Source organism: Xenopus tropicalis, chromosome 8 (genome assembly GCF_000004195.4).
Source record: "Xenopus tropicalis strain Nigerian chromosome 8, UCB_Xtro_10.0, whole genome shotgun sequence".
Taxonomy (NCBI): Eukaryota; Metazoa; Chordata; class Amphibia; order Anura; family Pipidae; genus Xenopus; species Xenopus tropicalis.
Genome location: NC_030684.2, coordinates 48,450,944 through 48,464,248, shown reverse-complemented (window position 1 = coordinate 48,464,248; position 13,305 = coordinate 48,450,944). Strand labels below are relative to the sequence as shown.

Below are 13,305 nucleotides of genomic sequence, written 5' to 3'. Positions count from 1 at the left end.
CAACCAATTGCCAATAATATTGTTCCATCAATCAAGGATGAACTACTAGACAGTAATGTTTTATTGAATAGAGTTGAACACAGTCTGTGACAAGGTATTGATAATGCATTTTGCTGGGATACACTTCCCATCATTTATTAATGTGACACAGTTACTGCTCTACAAGGGATACCAATTCATCAAGGAGTATTATTAAAATCGTCTGCAATATAAACAGATTAACTCTGTGGCCTTCTATATCTTGAGATATAGCACAGTACAATTATAAAAATTTATTACAAAAAATTGAATACCTGTATCGGATTTATTATCTGTAATTCTGTAGACTGATTTCTAGATAAGGGACGTCTAATTTGGAGCCAACAAAACTATACCACAGCTAAGTTACCATCAAGTATAAGGTACTATCCAAGAACTGCACAGGAGAAGCAAATAAGAACTTAAATACAACACTATAGAAATGTCATTGCTATGTTAGAGCTTTTTAGAAATCAGGTACCTGGTTTATACAGTAAGTATAGAATACTGATTGATTAGGAGTCAAACAGTCATAGTAACCAAAAAGGGCCAAATGTAATTCATGGCTTACTGAAAACCCACAGGATGTTAACCCTACATAAAAATGGCAAATGTGATCTTTTTAAGAGAGTATGTAAAAATATTAATAAATTATTAAACATGCAGCATTTAATTAGTCTTAACAAATAAATGATACCTAACTGCCCCATCCCAGATATACTTACTCCCCCCAACACTTCCAAAAGGCTAAAGTTGCCTGAGCACAAAGGGCAGGTTTAAGTCATGCTGGACTGGGGGAAATAAGACTTCTATAGGCTAGGGTAGTTTACATTTGTACCTTATCCCATACAAGGACGGTGCTAACAAGTCTCTCTCTCTCAGCAACGGATGTTTAAGAGTAATAATAAAAATAATACCACCTTTGGTATACTTATAGGAATGTGTTGGCAAAACTTTGAATCTGTTTATTAGTGCAACATGCATTGGTAATTTGGCCCAAATGATGTGCAAAATAGGGGTGTACCTAAGGCACCTATCTCCGCCTTCTGTATGCAGCTCTGCAGAACAGAATGAGCTGCCGCAGCATCCCCCCTAACCCCCAACAGGGGTATACATCATTCACACCAGTCCCTGCCCCAGAGGAGCTTACAATCTAAGATTCCTACACACACTATGGCCAATTTAGTCAGAATCAATTAACCTGTGTATGTTTTTGGAATGTGGGAGGAAACCCACACAGACACAGGGAGAAAATATGAAACTCCTTGCATATAGTGCCCTGGCTGAGATTGAATTCAGGACCTTGGTGCTGCAAGGCAGAAGTGCTAACAACTGAGCCACTATGTTACCCTTTGCTTCATATCCTTGGAGTCTATGTGCTGCACTGCTGGGGTTAGGAACAAATGTAACTCGAGCAAAATCTACTTTGCCCTTGGTATAGTATGTTGCACCTTGGCTCATTTTTAATAAATGAGCTCAATAAATACAATGTACAATGTATTTTTCACTTTTACATTTATTTGTATGGTAACAAAACAATTTTTTTTTTAAAAATATTTGCTGCTCCTTGTTTTAAGGAAGAAATCATAAAAATCCTCTGTATGCCAACAACTAATGCAACTACATACATCTGGGCAGGAAGATAAGGTCAATATTAAAAAAAACACTTGACAAACCTATGCTGCTTTTGGAACAGATAGCCCCAAACCTTTGGCGGAGGGGAATTGGCAATTTGAAATGCAGAGATAAAAATAGTTATTTTGGTTTATTGACCTACTTGCTGTTCATCATCGGTCATTGAGAACTCAATTCCAGCCTGCTCTCTGTGATCATTTAACAGAAGCAATACACTGGATTGGTTTTTCTTCCCTTATTTTGATAGCAGTTGACCTTGAGAGAATGTTTGCAGACTAAGTTAGCTTTCTTCCTATACAGATTTCTTAAAGGGACACAAGCACAATTTATCAGTTTGGTTTCAAAAAATCACCTCATCTATTACCTATTTGGAAATCATGGCATTTAAAAATGGAGAGCTAATAGGTATATATATTCTACTGTATATCCAAGAACCAAAATAGAACAACTTAAATATTCATAAGGAAAGGCAAAAATAAAACCCAATAATGATCAGTTATCACTGAATGGAAGAAAGAGCAATCTTTACAAAAGGTGTTTTTCATCTCCATTAGGACCCCATGTCGATAGAAGATTTATACTTATCTTGAAAGTAGTGCTGTTTCGACAGAACAATTAATCTGCAATCAAGTGAATATACTGGGGTCTCCCAATGGTTACGATCTAATGAAAACAGCATCTGCACATTGATCCTTTCAAGGATCAATTATTTGTGAGGCATATTTTTTTTCATTAATTCAGTGTTGGGGTTTTATTTTCACCTTTTGTAATTCTAATTTTCTAGTTATATTCTGCTCCATTTTTCTCTTATCAGAAAAACTACTAGGCCTTGCAATCAATAATACCCCTGCCACAGCATTACCCTAATCAGGGATGTCAACAAAATACGTTCCTTCATCACTTTCATTTGTTAGCTCTCATAACTAGTTCACTGGAGTCAGTCCTTGTCTGGGTTTGAACCATAGCGATACAAATTTCACCATGAGATTTCGGTTAATCTAAACTACCGTATACTGTATACTCAAGTATGAGCCGATCCGAATATAAGCCGAGGTACCTAATTTTACCCAAGAAAACTGGAAAAACTTGTTGACTCGAGTATAAGCCTAGGGTGGGAAATGCAGCCGCTACTGCTAAGTTTCATCAAAATAAATACCAATACAATTACATTAAATGAGGCATCAGTGGGGTATATGTTTTTAAATATTTATTTCAAATAGAAACTGTAAACTAGCTCTGTAAGTGGAGGGTCAACAAAAACAATTGTTTTATCAACAATGATACCTTAAGAGTACTTAATCAGCAACCAAGCTAAAACACAAAGAGTTAAAATCATTCAAAACTATATATAGTTTATATAGAATATAAAGTGAAATGTCTAGTGCAGAATGGGACAGGTGAGGATGGTAGATGAAGATGAATTTGGGAGAGGGCCAAGGAACTGAAGGGTCTGGTTGCGAGTGGCCTAATTTGCACACAAAGGACAGAGGGTGCTAGTTTGGAGGGACCCGACTCGAGTATAAGCCGAGGGTGACTTTTTGAACACATTTTGGGTGCTGAAAAACTAGGCTTATACTCGAGTATATACAGTATTTAGTTTTTTTCTACTACTGTGTTTTTAATTATGTATTTGTATAACTCCTGCAGTTACTCCTTAACTTCACTTATTCACTAATTTGTCATTTAATATTCTTATTACTCTTGCCTACAGTATATATGGTATATCCTGTGTCCCTCACAGAGCTACCTCTTTTTAAAATAACCAAAATAATCAACTGCTATCTCCCATCTTAAACCCCTTTCTCTGCTCCAGAGGAATTTAGGGATGGCATTCCAAATATAAAGAGCTGCAATACAGAAAGGTTTGTAAAGGAAAATGGCAGTAGTATTGGGGGGTGCAACCAAACGTTGCTCTGGAGGGGCAGAGGAGCCAGCCAGAAAGATATGGAGACACAAAAGAGATGTAGGGAGCTGCAGAGGAATGAAGGTATTTAAAGGTTATGAGGAGTTGGTAAGATATTCTTTGTTTAATGGGAAGTCATTAAAAGTCATTAAACTTCAGCAGGGAAGGGGCCTGTACGCTCTTGGATTAGAGAAGGGGAATTCTGGCAGCAGTATTTAATATAGACTGTAGGGGGGAGAGATGGGAATCAAGGTTGGCCAGTTAGTAGCAGGTAACAGTAGTCTACTCAGGATAGTATGAGAGCATGCATGAGGGTCTTAGCTGTTATGCCTTCTATCTACTGTATGTCACTTTATGTTACATGTAATCTCTGTAACTACATGTATTTTGTTATTCTGCATATTTATTTATGTTGCAATGTTTGTTCCATGCACTATAGAAGTTTACAGTGCCGAGTACACAGTAGTGCAATATAAATGACGATACATCCACACACATATAGGGCAGCAAGTGGTGCTGGTTTTATGATTCTTACAGAGCTAGGGTCCTCTGTGCAATTCTAGCGAGGAAACTATATGCAGGGAGCTTGTATGTTCTCCACATGCTTACGTATGAGCCTCGAGGTACTTGGAAGGGAGGTTAATTGGTTCCCTGATGAAACTGACCATGATGTGTGTGAGTGTGATAAAGACCTTAGATTGTAAGCTCCAAGCTCTTCAGAATATGTCAGCACTAAATGAATAAAAACACTTAATAAATACATACAGCTCCAGTACAAAACTCTTTTGCCCATTGTAAGACAAACTTGCATTTTTGTACAGCTTGTTCATGGAATACCATGCTGACAGCCTGTAATATACAAAATAGAGGCCGCTAGCGATGCACAACTTTTTCCCCAGGCATGGTGGCAAAAATCTGTTTCACCCTAATGCATTTGGCATGAGAAAAAAATGACTGCCCATTGACTTCAAAGTATTTTGTGTATAAAAACACAGCAAACCCCCCCCCAAAAAAACACTTATTGACTTGTATGTATTTTACGTAAATTATGCTCATTGCAAATTTTTCACCGTTTCACAATTTTTCTGCAGTTTTTAAATTATATATATAATTTTATATATATATATATATATATATATATAAAATATATATAAATTTTAATATATATATAAAATATATATAAATTTTAATATATATATATATAAAATATATATAAATTTTAATATATATATATATATATAGTCTTTAAGGAAGCCGGCACTCACGTCTAAAGATCACTGGACGCCCGGGTGCAGTATTATAAATTCAGAAAGTCTTTGAGAAAGGCTGTGGAGACAGCCGAAACGTCAGTGTTATGTTGTGAACAATAAATCAACTTTTTTCAAGTAAGTCCTGCGAGTGCGGTATCCTTCTCTTGGCATATATATATATATATATATATATATATATATATATATATATATATATATATATATATTCTTTATTGGCTCTAGTAGGGGCTCAGTAGTGCTGTTTCTTTAAACTGGCAATGGTGTGTGAAAATCTTCATTCAAGGCTAAGGTGATGCCCATATGTTAAAAATAAACCTAATGCAACAATTGCAGTAATATACTGCCTGATATTTTAGCTCTTGAGTATTACTTGTTGGGTTTTTTTCAACTCAATCTACATTCACAATCATGAACACGTCTATCCGTAATTATGCATCTTTGTACTATGCTGGGCATGTTCATTACTTTTTCATTCGCGGTTCTGGAGCCTGAATGCAAAAGCCATATTCTCCATGGAAATACGCAATGAGTGTCATAGAAACACAACAGAAAATCAGCTAAAGGGGATTGGGCCAGAATCCAACACAGGTTTGATCTTCAACTCTCAGAACAAGAATCCTTCATTTCTGCCTGTGCTTCTGAATTTTACCAGCCTTGTTCCCCAGCTGCAGATCATGAAACAGAGAGCTGCTGGTTAGGAGGGTGCTTCTCCAGCTTTTGGGAATATTTATAGTTTTCTATTGGAGAGAAATGAACTAAGCAGTTTTATAGGCTTAGCTTTGGCTTTTAAACTTTGTCAAGGTATAGTTATATGTGCCCCTAAGGAGATGAGCTTGCTGGAATTGCTTAAGAAAGGGTTTCTGGCATTCTCTGTTTCTTTATTCTGCTCTTCATCATGTGTAGAAATGTGTAAAAGCTCATATTAAGAATTTCTCTAGTTCTTTGTCAAAAGTATCCCATGAAGCATAATGAGCTCATAAGAAAATAGGTTGAATCGAACTTTAGGATCAATTCATACGTAGTCACTATTTTCAAATAGTGGGGCATTTTCTCTGTACCTGTTATCCAGAATGATCAGGGGCTGGGGTTTTCTGGATAAGGGAGTCCTTTCCATTATTTGGATCACCGTACTTTAAAACTACAAAAAATAAAACATTATACCAAATAGGATTGGTTTGCCTCCAGTAAGGATTAAATATATCATAGTTGGAGTCAAGTACAAGGTACTGTTTTATTATTACAGAAAATATTACAATAAAAACATGAATTACTTGATTAAAATGGTGTTAAAGGAGGAAAGGTAAAATCTAAGTAAGATTTATCAGAAAGGTCTATGTAAATACAGCCATAGGCACTCACAGAAAAGCTCACAGAAAAGCTGCACTGACTTCTCTGTCAAAAGAACACAGGATGTCTTTTTAGTGTACACTTTCCGTATCTCATAAAAATCCTTCATTCCTGGGGCCAATCTGCACAGCTCTTTCCTCTCTCCCTTCTGCTGCTCCCCCCACCCATAAGAATGCACAAGAATTCGCTCCCCCTCCCATCAGAATGTGTGATCTATGCTACAAGCACCAGGAAGCTACAGAAACCAAGCTAAAATGGCAGCTGTTATCTTAAACAGAGAAAGATTCTAGGGCTCCTTACTCAGGTATGGTAAAGCTTTCTGCAGAATAAATATAGCGTTCTAGCTTGCACTAAAGTGGCGAATCTATTGGAAGTGAAATGCCAAAATGACTTTCCTTTACCTTTAACGCTCATGATACATAATACAATAACATCCTTTATTACTAATCCATTATTTTTTTATTTACAAAAATTGCAAGTATTGTCAGACAGAGCAACACACAGCTTCCGAGTGTATCTATTAGTATTATCCCATTGTTATTAGATAAAAAATCAGACAGGTTAAATAAGGCAGGTGTTTATATTGTCTTGCTAATACTCCATCACATGCCTTAGTTTATGTCCAACAACATTCCATGTATAAAATCTTCAAAGAAAACCGGTACAGATGGTGAGCTGTGCATGAGTGGTTTTATGTGAGTCAATACAAGCTTTGAACAGCCTTATCATTACTGAGGGCCTTAGCCACTGTCCTTTTAATTGGGTCAGAAGGTTAATTGTGTGGTTGATATTCATTGAACCTAACAGTCTTTCTTCTGCCACAATAGTTTTTTTCAGATTAATCAACAAAATGATCATAAACATGATGGGCGCTTCAGTACAAATCGGTCACAGACACTTCTCTAATTTTGTATAAGGAGTCAGTGTTAACCCTCACTAAATAAAAAACACTATGTAACAATTGATAGGAAGCTTTTCTTTTTTTCCCTTCTCTCCTGTATTTCTTTTTTCTCCACTCACGGTGCCGATCAACTGTCCCACCACTATGAACCATCTTTCCTACAGCGATATGACAGATCCACATACCTTATTTATTTCTACACATGGTGTAATAGTGTGCTAAGTACTGCTTACAGGACCCATAACATATGGGTCTCTTTGTGCGTATGGGTGCACCATCCGTGACAACCTGTGTAAGAATTACATATGACACTTTTTTATAAACACTTTATTTTTGATGCCCTATACAACACACACGGTGCAATAGTGTGCGTAATACTGTCCAATGGACCTTAACAATAGAGGTTCCTCGTGACTTATGATTGCACCATCCGTGCGTTACAACCTGGGCTTGATTCTGCCATAATATTTATCTCTCTTGAGAAATTTTCCCTCCTTTGGTACCTGCGTCCAAGATACGTTGAGAATGACATGATACCTTGTAATCTCCCTACTCTGGCATACCAGTAACCCCGCTGCCTTTTACATCATTGGTCTGTCTCCCATAGTATTGAGTCCTTTGCCACCTGACAGCACCTGCAACGGAGAGTCGCGTCTATTATGTTCTTGGCGATGGCCGAGTACTACTGATCGGCTTTCCACGCTAGCGAACCCACTAATCGGTGCCGTTGCTTTTGCTCTGTATGGAGCGCAGAGTCCCCTCCCACGGCCATACCATCGCACCGTCATCTTCCCTTTCTCATTACCTCACTCTGTCCTCTCTACTTTGTCTCTCCTCAGTTACTATTTTCCATCTTTCTCTTTGACTACTTTTCTTCCCAACTGCCTCTTCTATTCCCCTTGTCCTAGCTTTACTACAAATAAGCGGACCGATTCCCCATAAGGCACACCATATAATGCATTATTTGACAGCCACGTCAGTCATGTCAGGCAATACGTGCTGCACAGGACAGTCATGTTACTCATTTTCAGCAACTCCTTGTTGTATATTTGCCCTACTGTCCCTCATTATTTCTTATTCCTTGGGCCAGTTCGATTTTGTACATTTATAAACTTATAACTTGGGGATGTCTTTGTGACATGTGCGAGTTGCAGTTCAGCACTAGATACATATGCGGGCTTTTTTAATACACACCCACTTTTCCTTTCCCCTGACAGTCCTTTTGTTTGTGTTCTATGCCTAATCCATATTATCTTATTTTTTTGTTGATTCAATGTGTTGAGAGCATTTTTTTTCACACTGTATGCTAATATATTCACACCTATGACGTCATTGTTTGGCGCCAAATTCGTTTTTTTCAGTGCACCATTGTTTGTTTCACATTGTCTTTGAGAAAGGCTGTGGATGCAGCCGAAACATTAGATGTTGATTTGAATAAAACCTCTACATTTTCTGTAAGACCTGTGAGTGCGGACTCTCTCTACAGCTACTCCATCTATTATTTTGGGACTGCACCCAGGCTCCCTTGGACCTACTTATACGTGAGTGCCTGTCTTCTTGCAACATACTAACTATATATATATACATACACACACGCAAAAGAAAGTGTTTTTATTGAAAAAATTACTATAAATAATAGTAATGTTTTATCGCTATATATATATATATATATATATCTAACAGCTTAGGATCAAGTAAATTCAGATTATGTACTAATATCATTGGTTCCTATCCAAAGCAAGACAAATGCAAGACAAGTGCAAGAGAGCAAGGGGGAGGGGGGGCTAACAAATAGCAAAACTTGAATTGGACTGCAAGGGCATGCCTTGTGGCATAAGTCACAGTTTCTCATTCATCAGTAGATTAGTTTGTGTTGGTCATTTAGTTGTCCTTAAAGTTATATGAATAATTTATATTAAAGGCTGAGGGAATTGTGTTGCTTTAGGACCATTACATTTTACATCCTTTAGGGTTTTGGACCATGAGGTAATATGCAATTATTGATTGTTTCACACTACTACCTGCTATTAACTAGATTGCTGTTAAAAACCAACAAGAACCTCCCCACAGTACAGCACTAGAGAAACTCGCCCAGCAACAAAGTAATTAACAGACCCTAAAATATATATCGATCCATGGAGCTTGAAGTCAATAAAGGAACAAGATAGGCAGTTTTCCAGTCCATAGCAATTTACAAACAGAGCCTAAAGCTGGCGAGGAATAAAGGAACAAAACGTGCAATCTTTCAGTAGTCACTAAAGCACAGCACTTGAAATAAAGGGGCATCTGGAGCAGCAGCTGGCTCGATTTAACCATGAAAGTACTTGGATTCCCTATCCCAAATATGGTATTAGATTTCCAGCCACTAAAATGCAATGCAGTGCTAATTCTGTGTCTTGATTTAGTTACTGTTAGCAGCAGAAGAAAAGTGCAAATCTAGGCTGCTGCCTGAATCAAGGCCATAAACTGGGGACATGCAAGGATTAAAGGACTTTGCTACATGAAATTCTATGCCTGGGCTTCCTATATAACTGCAGTTGGCTAGATTAAAGGGAAAATGTATGCCCTCGTGACATGAGCTCATTCAATTGAGCTTAAGCAGAAAAAGGCACATATACATTATTTGGACTTCTGGATATAAATATTAATGTATTTTTTTTTTACACAAACTTACTACAGAATGAACAGATACGATATTACCTTTATGAACCATATCTAGTACAAATAAATCTAATTTATTTATACTAGATATACCATGACCTGGATGAATGAAAATCTTCATAGACCTTTATGAACCATTTCCCAACATCCCTTAGGTTTATAGTGTAACATAACCCTCCCTCCCCTTGCTCTTTTGTGAAGTGATAAATTCTGGGATTGAAGTCCCTGTTTTCCATATTGTGTGGTGGTAAGATTCTCTGGAAAGCAAAGGGACTTCAAGTCCCAGAATCCATCATATAACTCTTAAACAAGGTGAGGGGACAGTTACATTACACTGGGGCTTAATAGGGGGTGTAATCATCTTTGCAAACAAAGATAGCGCTGAATGAGCTCATATCAAAAGGGGTATATTTTCCCTTTAATAATGAGGTAGTCCTTGGTTTCTGTCACAAAGTAATAACCGGTGCAAAGTTTTCTCTAGGTCTAGCATAGGTCAGATATTTGCTTTTTAACAGCAGATGCGTTAATGGCTACAGTCTACAAGAGATGCAAAAAGGCAGATTCACAACAGCACAATGAAATGACCTGTGCACTTTATTATATCACAGTAAAATGTTTAGGAGTGACCTGGTTATAGCTAGTAACAGCTGAAAGCACTGCATTGGAGATGCTGACAAGGTTACAGATGGATACAATACTAAAACCTGGAAGTCAAAATAGGCCCTGGCAACCCAAGAACACAGAAGCCAAACAGCCCCCCACAGGTCCCCTAAATACTGAGGCATTTTACAGCAGCCCCACTGGCATTTACCAGAAGCCACAGATTACCAATACGGGCTGGCCAAAACATATGGCCAAGAGGTGCAGAGTATGTAATGAGAAAGTGGGAATTTTGCACTGGAGCAGTGTGTTGCTCCTTTAAATGTTGGGCTTGATTCATTTTATTAGTACTCTAGAAAATATAAAGTAGTAATAGCATTACATAGGAGACGAGGTTGAAAGAAAGACATGATTAGTGATGTGTGACGCACACAAAACACATTAAAGTCAAAGGCTGTTTTTTTGTGCTATCCCACAACTTTTTGTGCAGCCATTGGAATCTATTGGCATTTTTATATGGTGAAACCTGGTGAAAAAATTTGCTCATCACGATGATCACACAACCTCCCATTTGCAAGCATTTTTAGTTTGCCTCAGAGAGAAAAACCATTTTCCAGATGCCCAAACGGCAAGTGGACCAGCCCTGGATCAGTAATGTTTTAGGAGGTATTTGCAGTAACCATGTATTTTTTTCAATTGCTAAAAAGGCTTACAAAGCTCTTTGAAAGTATTATATGTCTTTTTAGGCTTTCTCTTATTCACCTCTCAGTTAATCACCCTAGCAACAAGAAGGCCTATTCATTTTTAAAAACAAGATTTGTACTTTTACTATTATGTGCTATTTTTCCTTCTATTCAAGGACTTCCCTTTTCCATTTTCCAGGCTGTATGGCCATTCACAGAAGCAACCAGAGAGTCATTTGCAGTCCAAAGTGCAGATTCAAAGAATAACAAGTTAAGCCATTCAGGAAATAAATGAGACAATATTGTTATTAAATGGTTTGAAAAGCTTGGCGTTTGTTTATGAATGAAACAGAATAATCCCTGCCATCTGCCTACAAAGGGACCTTATTCTGTACAATTATTTGCAACCAGACGTTTGCCAGGGAGGTGGCCAGGACTGTACTGGGATTCAAAATAGGCCCTGGCTATTCAAGTACACAGAGACCTTAACAGCCCCCACCAGCCCAATAAATAGAGACTGTCTATGGAATCTTACAGCAGCCTCTCTGGCATTCGCCAGTGTCAACAGATTGCCAATGTGAGCCTGAAGGTGGCCAAAATAAAATTATATATAACATTCTTGGTCTGAGTTCAGCACACTGAGCAAGTTTTCCTAAGGGCAATAACCCATAGAAACCAGTCATCAATTAACTTTAATCAGTCTACTCCAGGTAGAATGGAAGAAAATATTAAATGATTGCTTGCCATTGAATATTGCAAAAGAGTAACATTAGCAGCTCTTTGTAAATGAGTAAATAAGTAGCAAATTTATCAAGGTGTGCATTTTATTCTATGCTTCTTGATCACCAAATTTAATGCTATTATTTTACTCTGCTACGCACCTTGTGGTATCCATTAAAGTCAATGGGAAAAATCCAAGCAGCAAGTTCCAGTCTTTCTGGAAAAAAAACAAGAAAGCAATGGATGAAGGCCATATTAGCAAGTAGCATTTTCAAAGGCCTGCTTCCTTAATGCTGGATTTTTATACCAAGGTACATTAAAAATCAATACACAGCTTGGGAAGTATGTTTATTATGCTGTAATGTCTGGTAATGTATGGTGTATTGGGACAGTTTTTTTATACAATGTGATAAATAGGCCCCATCGTTACCATCTGACGATCAGCAAGCATCAGCTCCGTTCAGTGTTCATTAAGAAAGAAAGGGTGTGATTTTGTTAATGAGTAGAAGGATAAGCAAAGAAACGAAACCAGCGAAATTTGCATTTCGTGCATGGTAAATATTCTGTGCCAGAATTTCACCATGTATTTTGTTTAGTTGAAAAAAATGGTGTTTTATTATGGGGAGAAAAGCCACCAGAAAAAGATTTAACACCCAACGGCTCAAATACATTTGGTGTGAGAAAAAAACTTCCATTGATTCCAATGCATTTGGCGCAAGAAAAAGTGCCCACTGACTCAAGTGTATTTGGCACAAGAAAAAATGGCCATCGACTTCAATGCAATTGGTGGCAGACAAAGTGCCCATTGTTTTTGTATTTGACACAACAAAGAATGCCCATTGACCTTAATGCATTTAATGTTAAAAAATGATGCAGTGAATAAACCCACTCCAAAGCTATTATTGTGCCATTCATAGTAAACTTATCCATTCCATACTGACAAAAAGCTAAAATTCAATAAAAAGAACCCAAAGTTGTTTCATCACATTTGGGAACTTGCATAAAAGGGGCCAACATTAAATAACCACAGCTAAAATGCTCTGTGTGGCTTTGATTAGGTCTGGGCCAACTGTATTCTGCAGTGTTATTTTAATCAAATACTTTGAAAATCTGTATCCTGTTCTCCCTTACAGACGGATGCTGAAAAGACTGACACTTTTAAGGTTAATCAGCATTCACTGAGAACAAAATGATTGTCAGCTTGACTGACATATTGACAATGCTACATTATTACAGACACTTAATTTTGTGGCAGTTGGCATGCATTATAGCTTGCTCTAAATAGAATTTTACTTTACCGACTGCAAGCTAAGCACCAATTACATGGATGTGAGAGTTGTAGCTATAAGGATTGTTGCTTTAGTCTCCCAAAAACCAAGAGAAGCATGAGTTTGAAACCCCTGACCTTGAGGAACAAATGATTGGGTATACAGGACTGAGGCAAATTTAACACCACCCAGATGTCATATTATTGGTTTAAGCCAGATGGGAGATGTAGTCTGTTGACCAAAGAGATGGATCCAACATTGTTTTTCCTTCCAATGTCCGTTAACCAAAATATGCAAG

At 37.5% G+C, this 13,305-nt stretch overlaps 1 long non-coding RNA gene across 1 annotated transcript in view; it reads right to left on the bottom strand.

Annotated features, from left to right (window-relative positions):
• LOC108648387 overlaps positions 1–13,305 on the bottom strand; it is a 91,870-nt gene that overhangs the window by 68,948 nt on the left and 9,617 nt on the right. Inside the window, exon 2 of the long non-coding RNA XR_001925232.2 lies at positions 11,901–11,956. This is a non-coding gene — a long non-coding RNA (uncharacterized LOC108648387). The remainder of the gene's footprint in view (positions 1–11,900; positions 11,957–13,305) is intronic.